The 16,172-nt window shown below is 37.1% G+C and overlaps 1 protein-coding gene across 1 annotated transcript in view; it reads left to right on the plus strand.

Moving 5' to 3' along the window:
* The window catches only part of RCAN1 (regulator of calcineurin 1), a 41,397-nt gene that overhangs the window by 15,537 nt on the left and 9,688 nt on the right, over positions 1-16,172 (plus strand). The window lies entirely within an intron of this gene.

A 16,172-nucleotide genomic window follows, 5' to 3' on the forward strand; every position in this document is an offset into this window, starting at 1 on the left:
TCTGACTGTTCTGGTTACTGCTTTGCATTGTATATTGTCTTATTTGAAGACTGTGTAATTCTTTCCCATTTAAATCTACAAAAACCTTGTTGTAACATTTAGCTTGCACAATGTAGAACTGGAAATGCTTGTTGTAAGCTCTTTTTTTTTTTTTTTCTCCTCTGCTTGGCAGGTTTGAAATGTCAGCTAAAGTTTTCTCTGTTGGCTTTAGAAACAACAAAGGTAATGCTTTCCTTAGATGCTGTCAGGATCAAGTGATTTGAAAAGTGACCAGTCTGTGGTGGTTAAAAATACAGTTTTTATGAAACTGTGACTCCTAAAAGAGTATCTGTTAATCATCCACAAATTGTTTTTATGAAAAAGACTTGAGCACATCAGTGTATTTTCCTCACAGGCAAACTTGTGTAAATCTCCAAGCTTTTTACAGAAGTAGTCGAATCAAAACGCAGTTCATCTGGAAAACATGATAAGCCTTAACTGCTCACATGGGAAAGTTGTCTTTATTTCTTTATTTACTTAAAGGCTAACTATACAATAGTAGTCTTCCTTTGACTATTGTTGCAGTAACTTAATGAAGTTCCTTAGAAATACCTTGGAGAGTGGCATTAATAGCAAACAAGACCAGCTGTCTGCCTTTCTTCCTTGGCCAGAGAAACGCTTCATGATTGTATTTTCCAAAACAGGGTTTGAAAGACTATGAGAACAAGTAAAAAAGAAATGTTAAGGCACTAGGGAAACCTGAGAAATTACATCCATGTTTAATATTGCACTGAAAATTCTATATTATTTAACCTTCATTGGGAAATGGGAACAATTTTGTAACACTGGAAACCTGTTTTGATAGTACTGTATTACTGATATATGTGATAAACTGTGTTTATAAAACTGGTAAAAAAAAAATAGAGCATAGTGTAAAGGCTTTTAAGTAATTTCAAGTAGGGGCTTAACAGAAGCCCATCAGAACTTGCCTGAAGGAAGGACTGTAAAGATCTCATTAAAATTAAATTTCAAAGTCTACTCAAGCCATGAGAAATGTGAGCGGTGCTTTGTCAGACTGTCTGGGAAGGGAGGCATTGGGTAATCAATTGCCCTCTAAGCAAGAAAGAATGATGAGAGACATCAACCTGTTACCCTTTGAATTGTACAGAGGCAGCAACTCAGATATAAATAATGTGAAATGATGTTATATGTAGTTTCACTATACCCAGAGCATATCTGCATACGAAACAAAATTAAGTTCTCTTATATTTCTTAATGAAAACGGGAGGAGATGAGGGTCCTGGGAACTACTTTGAAGACTCATTTGTATGAGTAGTACCCTCCTGACTCAGGCTTGATCAGACAGTGGGTAAACCAGAACTTTGATCAAGTACTAAAGTCAGCCTCTCTGGTGTACGCAGTGATCAGTTGACACCAGAAGGGATTTAAGAAACCAGCTGGGCAAGTAGTTTCAGGAAACCTGTAATTATTTCACAGTTCCTCTATGTAAACAAACTCTTTGTAGTGTTCTAGCTTCTAGGAAAAGAAAAAAAACCAAACTTTTAATAGAATATGCAAGTATTCAGAGAATCTCTGTCTAAATTTCTTTTAAAAAATTAAAATAATGCTGTTTCCTAGGGCATCTTAGTCTGGAGTTCTAGTAAATGGGGAGACATAGGAAAATATACTTGGAAGGGGGAAGATTTTTGGAGAGAAACAAGCATTGCAAATAAGCAATAGGCCTTTTAATTTTTTTTTAAACAAAATCAAATTACGCACCCTTTTACTGCCATCCCCAATCTACCCTCTCTTCCAAATTCTCAAGACTCCTGTGTCCAAGAATTTGGCAGAGAAAGTTGCCTCAGAGATGCTTCTCCTAAGAGACTGAAGAAATTTCTTGCCATGTGGAACATAATTTTCACCCAAATCTTGAATCAGGTGAATCTTGAATCAGGCTGATGTTCAGAGCTACCACCCTCTTTGAAGAAGAAAGAATTGTTTAGGAAATTCTGCTCGTGAGTGTGTCTGTAGATTTGGGACTCAGATGTATATACCTGACTGTTCATTTTCTCTTCCCACCTACACACAGATAGAGGATAAATGTCCTGTTATTACACAGGAGCCTTTTCTGGGTTAATGAAAGGGCATTAGATCTGCTGACAGCTCTGCTCTCTTGAAGCCTGCTTCTTGCAGGAACTGTTTGTATTTTCACTGGAGCCTCTGCCTGTCAAGGTTGCCATAAAGTTAAATTGTTGTAACATGTCCTCATAGTCTTGCATTAAACAGGTGATTTTGTACTTATTGATGGTTTCATCGGAGTTTATATACCATTTTGGCAGCAACATCTAATCAGTGGTAAATCCCTTCTAAGAGGAGCTTACAGATAAGGACTTGATCCTCCTTTCATTTAGGAAAGTGGCAATGTTAAGGCATTAACTAACTGGAAACAGAATCAAGACATAAAAGAGTGATGTCAGGATCAGGATGAGCAAGAGAGGATAAAATGGACTATTAAAAGATGTACTAAGTCGAGTTACATGTTGAAGTAGAACTGTGTGTAAACCTGGAGTAACTTGTTTAGGAAAACAAGTGTCTGCATATTTACCATGATGGTAGTTATTCTGGGTGTAGGAGTACTTGAGTTAACAAAATCATATTTACTAGAATTAAATCAATAATACATGTTGTTTGCTTTTAAAGAGAGAGTCTCAAAGATTCACAATTATAAACTAGACAATGAGAATATACTGTTTTACATACTGTGCAGACTTTGTGAAACGTTTTCCAGGAAAGTTGAGTGCAGCCATGAATCACTTATGGAAAACCCAGTGGAATGAATTAGTCAAAGAAATATTTGAGTGACCACCCTTTGCCTTCTGCTACCAGGAAATAGTGCAGCTTTCCATGATTTTATACAAATCATGTGGCATAAATAAGAAAAGCTATACTTAGAATAGCAAGCAATTAGGGTTGCTGCTCTTTGACTTTCTCATAGCTTTCTAAAAAAAATATTGAAATTTCATATCAGACAAAAGGTTTGGATATGGGGGGGAAAATCTCCCAGGTTTTTATGATGCTCAGTAAATTTCTCTACTTTCTTCCCTGAACTTGACTCCTTTACCTGTGTTTTCCTGATTGTGTAATTTAAAAGGTGGGAGAGCAGTTTCACTCCCTTTTCTGAAAATGTTATTTATCTTTCCTTTGACTGTCAGCTTTTTATATTCAGTGTACCAACTAAGCAAAGTCAAAGACTGCCCAACTGAAATAACTTAGCTATAGAAATAAAGGCTTCTGCATTGGTACTCCACAAGTCATGTATTTGGTAATGGATGTACACTGCAGTATTGGTTACTATTTTTCAGAGAACTGATGGAAAATGATATCCTCATTTGTAACAAATTGGCCAGATACTGCTTTACTGGATTGTAATCAATTTTTTTTTTTTTTCATGTTACCAGTGTAATTATCAGCTGAGTTTTAGAGGCTGTTGTATTTCACATATACAGATGTGTTGAAGTATGTGAACTTTCTCTTTTTCTTTGCACTGGCAAGTGTTATCTGAACAATGTTGCTGATTATGGCATCATAGAACTGATAAAAAAGCATATCAGAAATAACAGAAGAAAATGTGTGGGAGTTCAGCTTTCAGTCTTCCTTGGAGTAAATCCTGGAGCAGTTTTTGTGACATGGGTTGTTCATCTAAAAGTCTAGGGTCGCTGTTGGTTTTTGAAAGGGAGTCGTTTGGACTTCTGACATACTTTCATAGATACAAAGTTGTGAGTATTGAATGACCGTCAAGTTTTTGCTGCTTCCCCTTACATGATGAGAGCTGGTTCTGCTAAAGGGGATTGCATCCAAGTTCTTTTAGGGGACTGCGTAGGAAGTTGTTTTGTGTTTTGGTTTTTTATTTGCTTGGTATGTGGGTAGTTTTTATTGTGTTTTTTGTGATGTGGATGGTTTCTTTGTAGGCAACAGTGGTACATGGATATATATATACTCTTTATTAGATCAGTTAGGTCAAGTGGAGTAAGTGGAATATTTTGTTATTTAGTAAGTGAAATCTGCTGTGTTCACTTTTTATGTTCAGCTGTAATGAATGGTGCCTTAACTTACTGCGGCATTGTAAAGGAATGGCACTTAGGCAACTCTGATTTTGAATTTCTTTGGAAAGTGGATGAATGCCTCACTTTTAGTTACATACATCTGAAGAGATGTAAGAAAGAGTTTTTAAAAGTTAATTCTTAATGGCTAAGAAAATGCCACTGAGCTGAATACTGTCCTACTCTGCTCCCTGTACAGAAGCAACCCTGAGCCCATAACTACACTTCTCCGTCCCTTTGGATTCTTCTTTTTTTCTCCTCAGTTTTTGTCCACTTTACTGTGTCCCAGATGGTCACACATAACTTTCTGTCACTTCTAGCATTTGCATTCTCATTCTTAAAACCAAAAGTGTGCATACTGTGCCAAATGTACTTCTCAGATTTGTATTGCTTACTTAGTGTGTATGTCAGCCTTAGGAGGTGGTTAGGTGTGATCCTTCTAAATTATCCTTAATTCTCACTCATCCTAGAAAACCCAGACAATTTTTTTTTCCTAAGGAACTTCAGTGATTTTTATGTTTAAAGTGTTATTACACTGTGTAGATTGAGTCCCTAACACTTGCAAATTTATTTCTACACTAAGCATATTTCACAGATCATGGAACCTAATCTTTGCATTTATGTCCTTGGCCATCACCTTCTACCAAGTTCTGAATTCTCCCTCCTTTACATCCTGTGGCATACACTGCTTCTTGTTCTAGCTTGTCTAGAGGCCCACATGAGCTGCCTGTCAGGCTTCTGCCAAGCAAAATCGCTGACAACTGAGTTTTGCCTGCTTCTTTCTTGGTCTTCCTACTCTGCCCAGTCCCTGATGTTTTCATGCAAACATCAGAAATTAAGTTTTTTATCACAAATGTTGTCCCTTTATCCCAGTATCATACTTGACTGAAACTTGCTAAGAGGCTCAAGACTGTCCATTTTTTCCCTGCTGTCTGGTGACTTTCAGAAAACTTTCCCTATCAGTTTAAGGGACATTATCTTCTGTGGATTTATACTTGTATGAAGGAGCTCTTTCAAAGTAAAACACTACCTTTTTTTTTTTTTCTCTAGATTGTTCTTGAAAGGACTAAGTAATGTCCTGAGGAGATTATCCCTGAACAATGTCTGAATATAGAGTTACAGGGTCTTAGTAATCCCCTAAGTAAACGTAGAGGACCCTTTAATATGCTATTTGTTAATGGCTGTTTTCTGCTCTCCAGGTAGGAACAAACTTGATGAGCTTCCTAACACACTTCCTAGTTATACATCAGTCATAAATATTCATATTCTTGTATTTTCCAAAGAGACACCAGCTACTCTAGATTGCATGGTTTGTAGCTCCCAAGTGCAGGATGATTTTGAGGTATAGATGACTGGGAAAGAATTGTAGTGCTGATTAGGCTTTCAGGTGGAATTAGGTGAATTGGTGGTAACTGTCAAGGTTGCTCAGTTCAAGTTGACAGCTTTGTTTCAAAATGTCATTTGAACAAAGTAGAGAGTTTTCTTGGAGACTTTTCTGTAGAGGTCTCTTTTTAACTCAGTAAGCTTATTCCTGATCAATTTAAGATGCTAGTTTGCACAGATGTTAAGAGTAGTTGAATAGCTTCTGTTTGTATAATCAATCAATACGGACTGACAGAATATGTGTTTTACTTGTTAAACGAGTTAAACTTTGTTAAACAGAAGTTGATTATGCCTTCTAAAATGCTGTCAGTGTGTAAAATCGTAAGAGACATGTTTTAAAATAAATCCATTACTCTATTTAGCCACTGTGATTTTGCAGACTTTTGGATGCTCGTTTTTAGCACTTAGTAGCCATTTTTCCAGGTGGAATGGCGGTTTTAATTATAATAGAAAAATAGTTGACAGTAAATATACTATATGAAACTGTTTATTTCCTTCTGGAATACTTTAATGAGGGCAAAATTACAATTTATTTGCTATATATCATTTGAGTCAATTCCTTGCAGGAGTGGAAACATGTTGAAAAAGGTCTTTAATTTTAGGAATATAATTGCCATATTAAAACTTTTCTAAATCGGTCTAGTTGGTTACTCAAATATTCTGTAGTGGAATTTCCAAATTACCATTTTTATGTTACCAGTCAGTGAAGAGGAATTTAGTGTTTAATGCTTGGAAATGGAAGTGTAAGTCATGGATTTTTCCAAGGAAGGAATAAGTACACTGCAGGTATTTATTTTTCAGATGGTTGTCTGGAAAACGGTCACACACTGAATCTGTAAATAGCTCTTCTGTGATAGAGCACAGCTTTTTATATTCTGTTTGAACATATGTAGGCTACATAATGAAAGCATGACAACAGCTCGTATATTTTAAGCTCCTATTAAAAAGAAATCTTGTATGAGTCTATTCAGTAAAAACAACTACTTTCCTTCTTGGCAGTGCTTTTGGAATCTATGTTTAAAAAAAATAATCAGTGGGTTATTTGAATCTTTTTTTAATCCCTCAGTGGAGTAACTGTGGAGTGGATAGCTTCTGTGTGCAGAGAAATGGCTGAATTCAGCACTTGGCTTCGTAGAAACGTTGCTGACGTCCATAGGTGATGCACACTTCTGTGGTCAAAACCCTGAATCCCTTGGCATTGTGGCTTTCTGCCGAAAGGACATAAGGCTTCAGGGTACAGTCTCTAGTTTCAGACTTCAAATAAATGTTTATAATTGCATTAAGAACTAATTTGAGTAGAATTTATTCTTTTCAAATAATAGCAGGTATGCTTCTGAAAGGGTTTCTTTTTTCCTTCTGTCATATGGAAAGCTGTTGAATTATGGTCAAGACAATGAGTAAGTTACCTGGCATTCATTGGAGGAAGCCTGGGTTGTGAGGTCTTTAATAGGTAAAAATTTTAAGTGAAAGAAAAAGAAATAAGTTTGGAACTTTAAGGAATTATTGGTTAAATGGTGAATAAAATTGTCTCTCACATTTTGGAACTTCCAAGAGGATTGACTGATTAACTATTCCAAACCATACTCCAGAATTTTATTCAAAGTGCTTCAGAGTTTCTGTAAAGCAATCGGACTGTAGGCAAGCCCATATGCTACTTCAGCAAATGTCATCAAAGAGTAATAATAGCTCTTGAAGGTTTTGAATCAGCTGTACTCCATCTGTGAGGGGGAGTAGTCCACAGAATGACACCTATGTATTATCTTTGGGTGTAAGACTATACCCAAACTCTCAAAAGTCTACCCAGAGTAATGTTGAGAAACAGCTTGTGGGAGGAGGAACCACCAAGACTTAAGGTTCAAATAAAGGTACCACCTTACTACCTTTACTGGAGAAGTAAATAAAGTGTTTATTGCAGTGGTAGCCAAGCTGCCTTTTTAACTTTCATTAGCCTTGAGAAGTGTGCATCTGTTCTGGAAAAACTCCAGACTGCAGAATTTAAAGACCTTCCAACAGGAAAATACAGGTGGAAAGGAGTGTATACTGCTGTATCCTTCCCTACTTAATACTGTTTTATGTAACTTGAACTGATTTGATTTCCCAAAATCCCAAATGTGGTGATGATTGCAGCTAAAAACCTCTGGTTCTGTTTGAGTAGAATCAGATAGGAATGACCGGAGTTTCGTTTCTACCATCAGAAGTCACTTGTTTTGAAACTTTCGCTTAATGTGTTACAGACATGTCATGTTGCAAAGCACTCTGTAGAGCCAAGGAGTAGAAGTAATCATGCAAGTCATACCAAAACACAGATTGATGACAGCCTCCAAAATCATCGGTAGAAATGACAGCTTCAGAGTTTTCTTACATTAAAGAACTTTGTAACTACTTGTCTAACCAGTTGATCTAAAATACCCATCAGAGATCTTTAATTTTAGGTCTGGAAACCACTAAAATACTATCTGACTGTTTTGAAACATTAAAAAGCAAAACCTTCTGTTTCTCAAAGAAAAAGTAGTTAGGCTTCTTAAATTGATTTATCTGAAGGTTTAATATGTAGTAATTCATGCTTTATAATGGTAACTCTTGATTTAGATGTTGAGTAGGGAATAAAGATAAGCTGACACAGATTCATTCGTTCTGCTGCTTCTCCTCTGTACTGACCTTTTATCATTATCTCCTTCATTACCTAGAATGTACAAAGTGAGATAAAAATATCTTGACTTCTTGTGGTATTTTTTCAGAAAAGTTTCAATGGATGTGGAAGCAGATTGAACCAAAAAATGCTACCTGCCTTTTCATCCTGCTGTGATGATCACTGTGTGTTTCATAAAAACAAGAGATCTGGACAGATATCTTTTTTTTTTTTCAAGCCATTTTAAAAAGATTACATCAAGCTTTTTAAAAGACTTTTACCGTAACTAGCCTATTGTTAAAAATGTATGTTTTTTAAAGACTCTGATTTTGTAACGTGTCTTCATCACTATACTTATACGTATATAGATCAAAACAGATCACAGTTTATTGTCTTGGGTTTCTTATAAGTCAAATTTAGGTTCAGTGTTCTGTTAGTGTTTTTCATTTATGTTATGGATGCTGTTTCTTGCTCCAGTGTGTAAGGCAAGAATTTTGAAAGTCTCTGCTTGGCATCGGAACATTTAGATATAGGGGTGCTTTGACCACACTAGCTTCAATTTGATAGGGTTTGAATAAAATAGTCTCAGCTGTAGGTCTGGGTTGTGACACAGTACTGGATTGCTTACTGCAGTCTTTTTCCCCAAATGTCTCTGGTGGTAAGGGGGAATGTGGTTTCTGTGTCTTTCACTGTGCATCCTTTCTCATGATATGATTGTTATTATGCAAAAAACTTCCATTCCTCATCACTTCTTGTTTCAGTTGCTGAAGATAGTTCTACACTGTCTACACTGTCATTTAAATATATCTAAGTCCACACTAAATGCCCATTTCATAGAATCGTAGAATGGTAGGGATTGGAAGGGACTTTTAGAGATCATCTAGTCCAACCCCCCTGCAGAAGCAGGTTCACTTAGATCAGGTCGCATAGGAACATGTCCAGGTGGGTCTTGAAGACCTCCAAGGAAGACTCCACAACCCTCTGGGCAGCGTGTGCCAGGGCTCCATCATCCTCACAGTGAAATAGTTTTTTATGTTTAAGTGGAACTTGTTGTGTTCTAGCTTCTCCCTGTTCAGTCTTCAAACATGGTATCTTTCAGATATTACTGTACAAACCCAGCACCAACATTTCCTCAGTGCCCCTTAGCTTATGCTAATGCATGGGCGATGTGCAGTGGCAGCATCAGAGTACAGTGCTCCAGCTGTGTTAAGAGTCAGAATATGTGTGACGTGCTTAAAGAATGCATGATTCCAACTCGAAGCATGTGCCCTATCCCCTGGACCTCTCCCTCTGCTGAGTCTAACTTATAAATAACTTTACAGCTGTTCCCTTTTTACTAAACAAACTGTTCTTCATCTTCAAAAGGTGCCCCCTCACTCAAAATAATTATCTGAAGGGTTATTTTTGTTTTATTAATTGATGTGTATAGCATATCCTTTCTTTCTTAAACTATTTCATCTTGCAAATCCACCTATCTGTTAATTACTGTCTGGATTTTTTCCCACGCTGGTGTTCAAATAAATAACCTTGGAAAGGTCAGAGCGCTGATGATTTTTCCTAGTTATAGTGGTAGGAAGAATACCTCATACTTCCTTTATTTCATAGTTACATAGTGCTTACGAGATATTACTTTATATCTTGGGGGGTGCAGAAACATTTTTATAACAAATAACTTCCTTCAATTCTGCTGTAAATAGTTTACAGATGCTTCTTCTATAGTATGCAAAAATGACCTATTAACACATTTTGGTTTAAAAGCCCTTGTTCTTTTTTAGTTCATTATAAATAGAGATGATCTTTGGAGAATTTTCCCGTCTTTCTCCTTTTTTAATCTTCACTCCGAGGAAAGGATTTATATAGATATCTATATTTATAGAAGCCTTCGCCAAGTTTAAGTTGGAAGAGTTGTTTAAGGATTTCCTGCCCTTCCCTTTCCATAGTTAGCCTTTTCTAGTGTGGCTTGTGCACCACTTCCATGGCGAGTTATAGACTGTGCTATTGTCCTCTCCACGTTTTCTTTCCCCTTCCCGCCTTAAATAGAAATAAATAATCAGCACTGCAACTGCATCCAGCCATGGAAATGATCTTGTTTGCATCTGTCTTGTTTAAAGATAATCGTCTTGGTCTTTGGCTTTTTATTTTGTGGATTTTTTTTTTCTTTCAGCTCCTGTTCCCATCATGTAATGGATTGACTATGGTTGGACTAGATGATCTCTAAAGGTCCCTTCCAACCCTACCATTCTATGATTCTACGAAATGAGCATTTAGTGTGAACTTAGATATATATGATTCTGTTCTATGACTATAATATTGTTGGATAGTCTTTTTCAGGTATTTTCATATATGTGATGGGAATGGGAGAAAGTTTATGACTGACCTTGCAAGAACTTTTCCCCTTCTATTTTTCAGTCCCCCCACTCAGTCATTGCAAAAAGATTCGGTGTTTCATGATATGCTTTATCTACTGTAAATTTATTACCTGCAGATAATGTAATTGGATCAATTAATACATTAATAACAAATAAATAGAGGAGAAATAGGTAGAGTTTTTTGAAAAACTTTTGATTGGCATTTATCCTTCTATTATTTTAGATATATAAATGTATTTGGGTCTTACTTCTTAAGCATGTGTACCATCTTAGTAAAGGCACAGAACCTTCATAGCTTTTCTGTGTTTTGCCTGGCATCTTAGGAGATGGTCCCTCATTCCTCAGCTGTGCTTTCAGTTTAGAAGAGGAAAAGGCTTTCCTGGAACAGTCTAAGATGGAGGTGGCACTGCACCCCACATGCTGTGGCTTTTCAATTCTATTGTCAGCTGAGTTTAGCAATGCCTATCTGCTAACATAGAAGATATGCTAGTGATAATTGTGCTGAACTAGTGCTCTGATAAATACTGCTGGCAAGTATTCACATCATATCTGTCTATACTACATCAAGTTAGGTTTTTGCGTACCTTATGATATGGAATCAGATGCTTAAATTTCATTCAACTGCACAAATTTTTGTCTCTACTTTTATGACTGGAAAATCAATGACTAAAATACTTGTAGGCTTATGAAATAGTGAGTGGTCATGTGTTTGCTGTTCCACAGTATAAACAAAGTTAATGAGAGGAGCTGATGATGACAGTCTTAACTCTATGCTTTGTGCCCCTTTTTCCATTTTGTCATTGTGTAGGTGTTACCTTGACTTAATAGACTGCACATAGCTCTGGGTAATTTGGAAAACCAGTTTGTGTACTTACATTGCTGTGCTTGTGTGGTTTCTTTACTGGAAATAAATTTGCAGATATCATTTGTGCAGTTTATTCCATAATACTAAAGACTTTTTTTACTTGTTAAAGTGTTTTGTTGCAGATTATTTCTCTGCTGATGTTCTCAGTGTATGTACTTATTTTGCTTATAAAATCTTATGATCTGATGAAAGCATAGAATGTAAAGTTGAATATGCAACTTTCACTCCAATTTTTTTTTGTAACCACAAAGCAGAAGAAACAGTTGTCATCAATTGTATGATAATTCTGATACACTTCTCCCTGTGTTTCTGAATGGGATTTGCCTGGCACAGGAGATACTTGTGTGGCTAAGTTAAGGACAGAGCATTGTGAGGAGAAAAGTATACATCTTGGCCTGCCAGTTCATTTCACTTCATAACAAATCCTGTCAGACTTCCAAAAGAGATGATGTCCAGGTTTCCTTTCTTTGTTTTGGGGGAATTTTTAACTTTTTCTTTTGTTAGGGGAAATGTGACTTGTTGATTCATTTTTGGCTAGTAAACTGAGATCAAGAACTGTGAAGACATTTTATGGCAAGTGGCTTAACTCACTGCCCTCAGTCCTGGCTCCTTGATTGAGTCTGACAGCACTGATGTGACTTTGCTTGCTCATCAAGTAAGTTTCAAAACAAACCAAGCCCTGCAACACAAACCTTCAAGTGAAAACAACCCGCTTCTCTAATCCCAAGGGCAAGGAAAAGAAGTTTTTTCCAACAATGGGGAGTGTTGCTGTTTCCTGACAGCAGTGTTAGTTTTAAGAGCATCCTTAAAGTCAGTAGGGAAAAATCCACCATCAAGGGCATGTGCTTGTTCAACTTCCTTACTTTTTCAATGGGTCTGAGTTCTGGGGATTTTTTTTTAGTTTTACCTGAATGCATGCTGAAGCCACACTCTAGATGAGTGTTAAGTTCTAGAAAGGAGAGTGTATTAGTTTTTCCCATTCTCTCCTTCAGGGTGCCTGTCCAGTGCAGACAGAGCAGCCCTGCTCCTGTGCTGATGGAACAATGCAGGTTGCCTAAATTCAGCTGTGTGGTAGTGCACATGGAGGAGAGCTTACTGACCCCAGGCATACACGGATAGCTCTGGAAGCTGTTTGTACTTTACTGTCTGCACTTCCCTCTCCCAGTCACTAGGAAAATGAAACCAGTAAGTATGATTATTCATTCTGGATAACTTTGAGATGTTTATCCTTGCCTAAGTAAAGGATAAGGCAAGGTAATTAACATGAAGACGGAAATAGAAACTATATGTTGGTAGCAAAAGATCAGTGAGTATATATAGTGGGAGTACAAGAATTACATAAAGAGCACCCTCCAAGGGCAATTGCAAAAGTCTGTCAGGGACAAGATAAAAGAATATACTATATTGTTCTGGTTTATAGCTCATAGGTGATCACTGCATTAGCTTGTTTATTTTCACTTTAAATTTCTTCTTCAGATTGTTAGCTTTGCTAATGTATTTGTCAACAATGAACAGTCATTTTTTGTGCCTTGCCTTTTTCTTCTGCTTCTGTGGTCTCATTTACTCGTTTTCTGTGCCTTACCTATTTTACTGCATGTGGAGATTAAATTATAGAACTATTTATGCCGTTCAGTCATTTTGTGTTCCCACTATTCCACATGCTCACTTGACTCCTTGTTTCTCCTTTCACCCTAAAAGTAATCAAAAAATGATCTATCTTTAATTTCTCTGCCTGGGAAGTGTTACTAGTGGAGGGTCTGTAAGTGCTATTGATGTTAGGAAGTACATTACATCTTTGCTGAGCATCTTGTCTGCAGTTTTTAGAACTTGATTTTTAAAACTTGAGCTTCAGAATCTGTACTTTTCAAGGGAAAGGTGAAACCTGAGAAATCAAGGCTGCCCATGCCATACTGTTCTTACCCATTTAATTTCCCTGATTTTTCATGCCAAAGTACAGCAGCATCCTTACAGCAGTTGAACTGATGAAGTTTGTGTTCGTGTCGATGACAGCATGTAAGCAGGTGATGTCCTTGCCCTTGTTCTCTTTCTGTAGGTCACTAGGAAGTCTCCAAGAGAAGACAGAAAGAGCAAACTCTCTAAAGACAAAGGAGAAAAAAACCTGCACTCTGATAGTATCAGAACATCAATTCTAGAAGTTCCGATAGTCCCACTGTGTTCTTGTTCCAATCAGTTTCTTAACATGTGGTTATCAAATGTTACAGGAGCTGAACATCACAGAAAAAACATTGCAACACTGTCAGGATTTTGTAATGGTGGTTTTGTAACTTTGACCCTTGGTTTCTACAACAGAATGTTACTGCCTTAAAGATTTCATTAAGAGATGCAGGGGTAGTGAGAATTTTTTTATTTTTGGAAAGAAAGTCCTTCTATTTGTTTCTAATAATTCAGGTTTGTTTAATCCATGAATTGAGATGTTGTAGACTTTTTGTTCTAATCAAGCATAGCAATAAGGACAGTAGAACACTATGAAGTAATTTCCAACCCCTTTTCCCCCAAATACTAGTTCATGATCTATTCTGTGTCGTCAACTGAGTGTTAGTATGCAACTGTCATCTTTGCCTGAATTGTTTCTTTAAGAGTGATTAGTGACCCAACCTTACCAAAAAACTGTGATAATTACAAAATGGAACAGACTAGGACTGATTTCTTTGTCTTTGTAAATGACCAAATTAAAAACCTAGCATGTGTCAGTAGAAAACTCAATGTTTAATTCTCGAGAACACAGTGTGGAAAAAAAAATGTTTTGTGAGTTGTTAAGTGTTCTCAAAAATACTTGGTTTATTTACAACTAACACAGGCAGGCTATAGTCCTGCTTTAGGTGACAGAGTTATTTTTGAAAGATAGCTGTAGTAAGACTTGTAAAGTAATTTTCCTTGGATCTCAGTAACGTGTGCGTGGTCTTGAGAGTAGCAATCAAAAGTATTTTTAATGTCCCACTCTTCACAGGATCTGGACATAAAAGTGAAAATATTGAGTTACAAAGGGATATAGGTGCCTAGAATCTACCTGTTTTACTTGATGCTGTGAAATCCAAAATAGGGCTTTTGAAGACTTTTACAATCATTGGACTGCTAAGAAGCTTTGATATGGTCAGCTGTGTAAAGGCCTGCAGCTAAGTTGCCAAAGGCTTCTTTCTGTTGAGCAGCTCAGACTGTCTCCTTTGTAGGCCTTATAAGGCTCAATGAAAGAAATATACTTTTCACCTGTCACCCACAGGTGAATTCTGCAGATTACCTCAGTACCCTCAGAGTAGCACATTAAAGAGAGGACCTTCTTTACTTTCTTCCCAGGTGAATGCTATTGCTACTGATATGTGGGAAGCCTTATTTTCCTTTCATGCTCAAGTGATTCACGGCCATGTTTTCCAGATGAGCATCCTGACAGCTGGTCTGTGAAGTCATGCTTGGTGCTTCCACTTCCGAAGTCTTTAAGACACTTGACGACCTAATTCTAGGGCAAGGGCAGGATTCAAGACATGCTCGGCATGACTTTCTGTGTGAGCTCAGGTGGCATAATGGCTGTTTATGAATCCTCTTCTGGACTGTCTATGTTTCTGGGTACTGGTTGTGAGCTTGGGAACTTAGACCTCTTCTCACTGTATGTATGCATGCCTGGTCCAGATCTTGTCAGTCTTGAGTGGCTGAACAGCATCCCGTTTTCCTGGGCATTTGGAGAGAGGAAAGGAGCTGCTGTTTTTCATATCTTTCTGTCCTTCTGCCATCCAGTATTTTAGGTGCTTGTGGCGCAGTGGAGGCTTGTTAATATTACTTTATTTTGGAGTTGAGTTTAATCTCACTGACAGCATCTACACCGGTTGTTGAGTTGCCTTCTCTTTTGCTCAGTTATGCTAGTTTTTAAGTGAAGAAAACAGACTAGGGAGGTGCTCTGAGCACTTTCTCACGCTAAGGTAAATTTACAGTAGCAGAGAGTTTGACTACTAAATGGGGATTTTAGCCAGTGGCACAATAAGCATCTTTAAGCAAGTAAGTAGCGCTCATAGAAAACAGAGAGGGCTATTCATGTGAATAGTTACACATGATCAAATATTTATGAAATAAGGTTTTAAACTGATGATTGCCTACTGTTTGCAAGTATTTAATAAAACTTGCTCCTTCTGTCGTAGCCCCATGTTATATAGTAAAATGAACTACATGCACCTAAGATTTTGACATCATTATAGTGTTTTATCTGAAGCTGCGTAGGAGAGTTCTGAATAGCGTGTGAACATTTGAGCTTAAACTTAATGAATTACTTGAAACGTTAATGATTTTTCTTTAAAAAAATGGTTCTTGATTTTTAAAAAATACAAACAAAAGCAAAACCAAGAAAAACCCCAAAACCTGTGTCCTGTGCAACTTTTTGGGAAATGTTCTGAAACTGGAATAAAATAAACCAGAAAGTGTCTGAAATGTAGGTTTCATACCTCATCACTGCCAACGGTCATTCAGGTTATCTCTTAAAACCCTGACAGGAGATTTCTGATGAAACTTCTGTTAAAAATAAACCTAAACCCCCCCAACCATTCTGAAACAAAAACCACCCTCAACAGTTTGAGGCTTGGAGTGAGTTTTTAATACAGTGAAAATTGTAATTAGTCCATGTAGTTGCTTTGAAGAAAGCTTCAAAACAAATTTTTACAGTAATGGGGGGAAAAGTATTTGCCCAACTTAGTTTCTCCTAATCTCTAAACTTCAGTCCCTGTATTTTTTCCACAAAATTAACCAAAGCTATTGACCTGAGGGATTTGTTTTCCATTCTGAAGTCTTGAAATTTTCCTCCTGGCTAATTGCAGCCTATTACTGTAGACTTTGGTCCCTTAGCAGTA

Source organism: Colius striatus, chromosome 1 (assembly GCF_028858725.1).
Source record: "Colius striatus isolate bColStr4 chromosome 1, bColStr4.1.hap1, whole genome shotgun sequence".
In the NCBI taxonomy this organism is placed as follows: Eukaryota; Metazoa; Chordata; class Aves; order Coliiformes; family Coliidae; genus Colius; species Colius striatus.